The 8816-nt window shown below is 51.5% G+C and overlaps 1 long non-coding RNA gene and 1 other non-coding gene across 2 annotated transcripts; both read left to right on the plus strand.

Annotated features, from left to right (window-relative positions):
- Window positions 1-543: 543 nt before the first annotated feature.
- On the plus strand, window positions 544-5767 carry LOC115949059. Its single transcript, XR_004082725.1, has 3 exons — window positions 544-1259; window positions 4922-5503; window positions 5606-5767. It is a non-coding gene; the product is annotated as an uncharacterized LOC115949059 (long non-coding RNA).
- On the plus strand, window positions 5418-5491 carry TRNAR-UCU. The gene has a single exon. It is a non-coding gene; the product is annotated as a tRNA-Arg (tRNA).
- Window positions 5768-8816: the final 3049 nt, after the last annotated feature.

Raw genomic sequence — 8816 nt, forward strand, 5'->3', positions numbered from 1 at the left:
GGGTGTGATGGACCCCAGTGGGTCCCAAGAGCTCCTGACCTATCCCAGTGGATCCCAGCATCTCTCAGTGGATCCCAGTATCCCCCAGCCAATCCCAGCTTCTCCCAGTGGTTCCCAGCAGATCCCAACTGCTCCTATCAGATCCCAGTGGATCCCAGTCTCTCCCAGTGTGTCCCACCACACCCCAGTGGATCCCAGTGGGTCCCAGGAGCTCCTCTCAGATCCCAGTGGATCCCAGTATCTCCCAAAGGACCCCAGTGGATCCCAGCGGCTCCCATCTGATCCCATCGGATCCCAGTATCCCCCAGCAGATCCCAGCGCCTCCTCCCCCGGGCCGGCCCCGCTCCCCCAGCCCTTTGTCCGGGCCGGCCCCGTCCCCATGGAAACCCGGCCGGGCCCGGCGGAAAGGGCCGGACGGCGGCACAAAGGAGCGGGGCGGGACCGGGACGGGGCACGGCCGGGCCTGGAGCAGCTGGGAGCCCGCGGGCCGCGTCCTGCTCCGGGAAACTGCACCGGGGAACTGCCTTGACCGGGGAAACCGGGGAGTAACACCGGGAACTGCTCCAGGAACTGTACCGGGAACTGCTCTGGGAAACTGTACCGGGGAATAACACCGGGAACTGCACCGGGGAATAACACCGGGAACAGCATCGAGGAGCTGCACCGAGAACTATACCGGGAACTGCACCGAGAACACCGGAGAACAACTCCGGGGAACTTTACCGGGATCAACCAAGGGGAACTTGACCGGGGAACTACGCCGGGAACATGGGGAAACATCGGGAAGCAACTCCAGGAAGCACCGGGAACTATACCGGGAAACAACCCAGGGGAACACCGGGGAACAACAACGGGAAACAACCCAGGGAGACATCGGGAAGCACCGGGTAACAACCCCGGGAACACCGAGAAGCGCCGGGAAACACCGGGGAACAACCCCGGGAACACCGAGAAACAACTTCGGGAAGCGCCAGGAAAACCGAGGGACGCCGAGAACACTGGGAAACAACACAGGGAAGCACCGGGAACACCGGGAACCAAGCCCGGGAAGCACCGGGAACACTGAACACCGAGAAACAACCCCGGAGAACCCCGGGAAAACAAGCCCGGGGAACAACACCGGGAACATCGGGAACACCGGTAACTAAGCCCCAGGAGCACCGGGAAGCACCGGGAACACCGGGGACACCGTGAACTAAGCCCGGGAACACCGAGGAGCAGCGGCCGGAGCGGCGCCGGCCCCGCAGCGAGCCCTGAGGGTGAGGCGCGGCCTGCGCGGGACGGGCCGTGAGGGGACGGGAAAAGCGCCCGAGTGAGGGGAATTTTGTAAGGAAAACATTCAAAAGCTGAAATGCTGAGGGGCGGAGGTGGCGGAGGTTGGAAGGGAATTTTTTTCCAGTGCTTAAAGGGGCTCCAAGAGCGCTGGAGGGGGAGTTTGGAAAAAGGCGTGGGGTGTGGGACAAAGGGGATGGGTTTAAAAGGGAGGGGAGGTTTTGGGGTTTTGGGAGGAAATTCCTCCCTGTGAGGGCGGAGAGGGCTTGGAACGGCTTGTTCCAGGGGTGCCTCATCTCTGGAAGGGTCCAGGGTCAGCCTGGATGGGGCTTGGAGCAACCTGGGATGGTGGAGGGTGTCCCTGGCATGGGGGATCCCTTCCCAGCCTAAGGATGATCCTGGATCTTTTCCCACCCAAAAGATCACCCTGGATCCTTTCCTGTTCAAAGGATGACCCTGGATCCCTTCCCACACAATGGTGATCCTGGATCCTTTCTTACCAAAGGGTGATCCTGGAACCCTTCCCACCAAAGGATCCCAGTACTTTTGGAACTTTTCCCACCCAGAGGATGATCCTGGATCCTTTCCCACCCAAAGGATCACCCTGGATCCCTTCCCAAACCATCCCTCAATTCTGTAATCAAGGCCAGTGCCCATTTATAATTTTCTAGTTTATCCAGTGTTCTCCCCAGGATCATCACAGCCTCTCTCTCCACTCCTGTCCCCCCTGATGGTTTTTGCTTCAACCTGGGATGCAAAAATATCCCCTCTGGGGGTTGATGGCCAGCAAAAAAATCATTTTTCTGTGGCATTTGAGCTGCTTTTCCAAAGACCACACGCTGTATTTTAACTGAAAGCTCAGCAAACTAAAAATCAGGAAAATCAGCCACTTAGCCAGCAAGTTTGGCCCAGCCACTGCTGCCAGCCCATGGCAAAACCTCCCAAAATTGTGTCTGTGTGATCATTTTAGGGGAGCAAAATTTAGGATTTCCTAGTAAGTGTTTTTTAGATGAACCCAATCCTACAGACCAAACAAGGCTCAGGCACTGGAGGGTTTGAAAATATATGTGATAAAACCAAGAACAAGACACCTGGCTGCCTTTTGGGTGTTGCTGAAATGGCTTGCAAAGGAAGAAAAAGGCATTACAAATTTAGGAAAAAAATAAGAATATACCTATTGTAAGAATTTTTGGAAGAGCCTGCACCATCTCACAGGTGTAAGTGGATTTTTGGTCTCAAGTCACACAGCTTGGTGGCTCTTGGGGAAGGTTTTATTGAGGAATTGGGTGGTTGCATTTATAATTTATATCACATTATATATTATATATATAATTATATTTTGTATTTATAATATGTAAATGTATATTTATATTTACTGTCTATATTTATATGTACTGTAAAACCTTTCTCTGGGAACCACAAAGCAGTCCCAGCTTTGTAGGGTTTTTCTGTAGGGTTTTTCTGTAGGGTTTTTCTGTAGGGATTTTCTATAGGGATTTTCTGTAGGGATTTTCTGTTGCTGTTTCTTTCAGTGTACACAGGATTTCTGGATCTCCCAGCCCTGGTGATGCTGCCCTGGTGCAGCTTTAGGTGTGGTGGATCTGAAAGCTCCATCAGTCACCAAATTGCTCAGAGTTTTGTCTTCCCAAAGGCCTTTCCCAGCTGTTTATGAGGTGGTAAATTCTCTGGGTTCACCCTGGGCCACTGCATCCTTGCTCGTGGCTCATGTTCCTGCTGTCTGTGGGAAATGATTTGAGGCTGGGAGGATGAGCTGGGGGACAGCTTTTTAACTCCTGACACATTTTTTAACTCCTGACACATTTCACAGAGATGTTCTCCTGCCTCAGGACGTGCTCTTCCCACAGAATGGGATGCACCAAAACCAACCTGGTGGCACCTGTGCTGCTCCCTCCAGTCTCTGCTTCCCAAATCTGTCACATCTCCAAGGAGCAAAGGGACAGTTGAGAGCTCAGGGAAGACTGAAGGGTTCTTGAAGGTACAGAAAGGTTCCCAGGCCTCCAGAGCTGCATGTTGGGATGAAGTTGAGGATGAGGATGAGGCTCTGGTGCTCTCCTGGCAGTGCTGCTGCTCCTCTGCAGCCCCTGGTTCTCCCCACACTTCCCCTGACAGAAATGTGGCGTTTTCATCAGCTCAAACTCCTGCTCGTTTGCTGAGTTTGGTGCAATTAGGGCTGAGGGGAAGCTCCAGGCAGGAGGAATTCCTTCAAACCTCTGATTCCAGGGATGTGGCTGCCCAGAGAGCCACAGCCATTCTTCTGAGAGTTTCTGCTGTTTCATTAATCATCTCTCCAGATTTTCTGCTTGCTGCTGACTTCAAAGCAGGCACTCTTGAGGTGCAGCCTCCCAAAATGATGCTGAAAGCTGGTGTCTTCATCCCCCAGGAGGAGAACACAGTCACAGGCTGTGGGAGATTTTGCTCATCCTTTAGAGCTTTTTACCTTTAAGATTTTTTTTTTCTCTATGACATTTTTAAACACAGCCTTTGGTCACCCTGCAGATGGGTGTTTTCTAGACTTTGAGTTTTCTCCAGGTCCCAGTGTGATCACAGTTGGTTCACAGAGGGATTTATTTCAAGGATTATCAATTCACTGGGCTATCTTTTGCAGCAGGAAGGGTTTTTCTGATAGAAGTTCAACCCCTGCCTTCTTTCCCACCACTCCAAGGTGGATTTTACTTGTCAAGACCACCGTAAAGCTTTCCATGAGTAAAAGGATCTCCAAATCCTTTGGGTTTGCATTAGGTGTGCTGAGGTTTTCCGTGCTGTGCCTCTCCTCTTCAGCACCACACAACTTCTCAGCTCACTTTGGGCAGAAGTCAGGTCTTTTCCAGCCCTCGAGGGAGGATTTGGCACAGAATGGGATTTTAGCCATGAGCACAGAGGTGCCCCAGCCTGAGGCAGGAAGGACAGGCACTGAGGAAAGCAGTGATGCAGCAGGAGCTTGTTCTGTGCAGGTGGAACACACCTGGTGTGATCTTCACCATCTAAACATGGGTGTTTGTGGGGGGGGGTTATCCTCAACTCTGGTTTCACTGGGGCATGAATCTCCTCTTTATTCCTGCTCTGGGCTGTTCTCCACCAGGAAGAGCTGCCTGAGCTTCTGGTCACACTGACCTCGAGGCAGAAGCTCCCTGTGTCAGGGAATTCCTCTTCTGGGATTGCACTTAACATCTCCCCTTTCATGGGGATTGGGGGGGTTTATCCTCAGTTTTGAGGTTCTGAGGTTTATCCTCAGTTCTGAAGGGGGTGAATCTGCTCTTTATTCCTGCTCTGGGCTGTTTATTCCTGCTCTGGGCTGTTCTTCGCCAGGAAGAGCTGCCTGAGCTTCAGGTCACACTGACCTCGAGGCAAAAGCTCTCTGTGTCAGGGAATTCCTCTTCTGGGATTGCACTTAACATCTCCCCTTTCACAGGAATCGAGGGCGTGTTTGGGAGCAAAGAACAGCTTGAAATATGTTCCATTCAAGCATTCCAAATGTGCTGTTCCCAGCCTGAAATTTGTTCCTTTCGGGGATTGCGAATTCCCAGCGACGACTCCGTGCCAGAGTTTGATCCATTGTTAATAGGTCAGTGGCTGTAAATGGACCTTTCCTGTTGTTTTGACATCTGTCTTCATTTTTTTTTCCCTTCAGAAGAGGCACATACGTTTCTTCATTAAAGCCGTGATTGACAGCTTGCTGAAAGGAAACCCACGGTAGCTGCTTTCCCTTTCATTCCCCTGCTCAAACCTCAGGTTCTCGCTGTTATTTCACCCCGACAAGCCGAGCTCCCCTCACCGTTGAGCTAAATCCTCTTTCATCTTTATCCCTCGGCTTCTGCAGCGAGGAGGATGCTGTGATGCTGCTGAGATGCAGCGAGGAATTCTGCTCCAGGATTTAGCTCTGCCCAGAGCGCCGGGGATGCTGCGGAAAGGTTGCCAGAGAGGCGGATACTAGCCTGCATCCAGCTTTTTGCTGCATCCCTGCTGCCGAGCGAGATATGGATCATCCCTGGGATTATTCCTGCCTGTCCCTGTGCAGGGAGGGCACTCTGGAGGTGCTGCTGTGCCAGGGAGGTGTCGATGGGCACCGGAACCTGCGGGCGCTGTGGATTTTTCAGTTCTGGAGCCGACGCTCCCCTCACGGTGAGGTCTCTGTGGCGCAATGGACGAGCGCGCTGGACTTCTAATCCAGAGGTTCCGGGTTCGAGTCCCGGCAGAGATGATCTCCAGGCAGGTGTCTCTTTTCTTTTAGTGGCATTTCCCCTCAGAGATGATCTCCCGGCAGGTGTCTCTTTTTTTTTAGTGCCCTTTACCCTCAGAGATGATCTCCAGGCAGGTGTCTCTTTTATTTTAGGGCCATTTCCCTCAGACATGATCTCCAGGCAGGTGTCTCTTTTCTTTTAGTGGCATTTCCCCTCAGAGATGATCTCCCGGCAGGTGTCTCTTCTTTTTTAGTGCCCTTTACCCTCAGAGATGATCTCCAGGCAGGTGTCTCTTTTATTTTAGGGTTAGATGGGATATTGGGAAGAAATTGTTCCTTGTGAGAGTGGGGAGCCCTCCCAGGTCCCGATCCCTTATGTTTATAACGCCCCTGAGAGTTTGCATGGAGAGGGAATCACTTTTCCTGCCATAGCTGATGGATGTAACATCCCTGTGCTCCCTTCTCCAGGCATTTCTCCTCCATCATCACCCCCTTCCCTCATTCCCTTTGGTTTCTCCTCCAAGCAGATGTTTTAACCCCCCCAGTAATGTCCCATTTTTTGACACCTTCTTCCTAAGGGATGTTCTGTGCTTTCCAGTAGGGCCCAGCTGTAGGGAAGCAGGTCAGAACCTTCTGGTGGCATTTCCTGTGAGAAATGGGGTCGTGTGTGACCAAAGAAATGTAGGTCTCTGATCTGAAGGTCCACCTTGGTAAATTTGGGTAACTCAGTGCTCCCCACCTGGACTTCTGTGCTCTGAAATGGTTTTAAACTGCCAGAGGGCAGGGTTAGATGGGATATTGGGAAGAAATTGTTCCTTGTGAGAGTGGGGAGGCCCTGGCACAGATGATTCCATGGATGCCCCATGGGTGTCCAAAGCCAAGTTGGATGGGGCTTGGAGCGCCCTGGGATAGCGGAAGGTGACCCTGCCATGGTGGGGGTGGGACTAGAGAAATGTTTCTCTGGCAACCCTAGAGCCAACAAAAATGGTGGAGTGGTCCTGTGGTGACCCTAGAACCAACAGAAATGGTGGAATGCTCCTCTGGAAATCCTAGAACTGATAAAAGGGTGGAATGCCCCCCTGGCAACTCCAGAACTGGCAAAAAGTGTGGAATTCTACCATGGCAACCCTAGAAACAAATAAAACCAGTGGGATGAGCCCATGGCAACCCTAGAAACAACAGAAACAGTGGAATGATCCCACGGCAACCCAAGAATTGGCAGAAATGGTGGAATGGTCCTGTTGTGACCCTAGAAGCCACAGAAATGGTGGAATGCTCCTCTGGAACGCAAGAACTGAAAAAAAAAGGTGGAATTCTCTTCTAGTATCTCTAGAACCAACCAAAAAAAGTGGAATGCTCCACTGGAAATCCTAGAACTAACAAAAAGGGTGGAATTCCCCCCTGGCAACTCCAGAACTGGCAAAAAGGGTGGAATTCTACCATGGCAATCCTGGAAACACAAATAAAACCAGTGGGATGATCCCATGGAAACGCTAGAATTGGCAAAAATGATGGAATGATCCTATGGTGACCCTAGAAGCCACAGAAATGCTGGAATGCTCCTCTGGAAATCCTAGAACTGACAAAAAAGGTGAAATGCTCCCCTGGCAACCCAAGAACCAACAGAAACAATTGAATGATCCCATGGCAACCCTAGAAATGGTGGAATGTTCCTCTGGCAACCCTAGAGCCAACAAAAATGGTGGAGTGGTCCTGTGGTGACCCTAGAACCAACAGAAATGGTGGAATGCTCCTCTGGAACCCAAGAACTGAAAAAAAAAAGGTGGAATTATTCTCTGGCAACCCTAAAATTAAAAAAAAAAATTAAATGCTCTCCTGGCAACCCTAGAACCAACAGAAACAGTGGAATGATCCCATGGCAACCCTAGAACTGACAGAAATGGTGGAACATTCCCCTGGCAATCCTAAACCCAACAAAAACAAGGAATGCTTGTTTGACAACTCTAGAACCAAGATAAACTCTGGAATATTCCCCTGGCAATCCTAAACCAAATAAAAACAATAGAATGCTTGTTTGACAACTCTAGAACCAAGAAAAACTCTGGAATGTTCCCCTGCCATCCCTAGAACCAAGAAAAACTCTGGGATGTTCCTCTGCCATCCTTAAAATCAACAAAAAATGGTGGAATTCTCCCACGGAACCTCCTTTCCCAGGAATTTTTTGTTCTTCCTGCCCCACACGTAATAAAACCTGAGTTTTATTTCGGGTTGGACAGCTCTGATCCTTGAGGAATTTTTCACCCTCGTGGCTTCCCAGAGCCACCCTGGATCCAGCAGGGATCAGGTGGAGGAGGTGTTGGGTTCCCCCAGGAGCTCCCAGGGTTTGGGGTTCAGATTTATCTGTAAAGGGTTTGGGGTTCAGGTTTATCCCTAAATAAATTTATCGCTTTTAGCTGATTTTTCATGGTGGGGGGTGCAAAACCTCCCGGGCTGGGGGTTCTTAGGGGTCTGTGCCAACACCAGGAGCTTTGGGGATGGTTTGGTAGTGCCAGTGGAGTCCTACAATCTGCCATCAGGAGCCAGGCCTGGTGAGTTTTGTTTCCCATGGAAAAGGCCGGTGTTTGTGTTTCGGGGCCTCTGGCCAGCTGGCTCCTGAAAATCCACGATATGCAGGATGCCTCCCAGACCCAAGGTGGCACCAGTGCCAACTCGGGCTGGTTTGGTAGTGCCAGTGGAGTCTTACAATCTGCCATCAGGAGTCCGGCCTGGTGAGTTTTTTTTCCCATGGAAAAGGCAAGAGTTTTTGTTTGGGGGCCTCTGGCTGGCTGGCACCTGAAATTCCGCGATAAGCAGATTGCCTCCCAGACCCAAGGTGGCACCAGTGCCAACTTGGGCTGGTTTGGTAGTGCCAGTGGAGTCCTACAATCTGCCATCAGGAACCAGGGCTGGTGAGTTTTGTTTCCCATGGAAAAGGCCGTTGTTTATGTTTGGGGGTCTGTGGCCCGGAGTGGCTGGCTGGCTCCTGAAATTCCGCGATACGCAGGATGCCTCCCAGACCCAAGCTGGCACCAGTGCCAACTCTGGCTGGTTTGGTAGTGCCAGTGGAGTCCTACAATCTGCCGTCAGGAGCCAGGCCTGGTGAGTTTTGTTTCTCATGGAAAGGGCCGCTGTTTCTGTTTGGGGCCTCTGGCCGGCTGGCACCTGAAATTCCACGATAAGCAGATTGCCTCCCAGACCCAAGGTGGCACCAGGGCGAGTTGGGGCTGGTTTGGTAGTGCCAGTGGAGTCCTACAATCTGCCGTCAGGAGCCAGGCCTGGTGAGTTTTGTTTCTCATGGAAAGGGCCGCTGTTTCTGTTTGGGGCCTCTGGCCGGCTGGCACCTGAA

This window comes from Geospiza fortis, unplaced genomic scaffold, assembly GCF_000277835.1.
Source record: "Geospiza fortis unplaced genomic scaffold, GeoFor_1.0 scaffold567, whole genome shotgun sequence".
In the NCBI taxonomy this organism is placed as follows: domain Eukaryota; kingdom Metazoa; phylum Chordata; class Aves; order Passeriformes; family Thraupidae; genus Geospiza; species Geospiza fortis.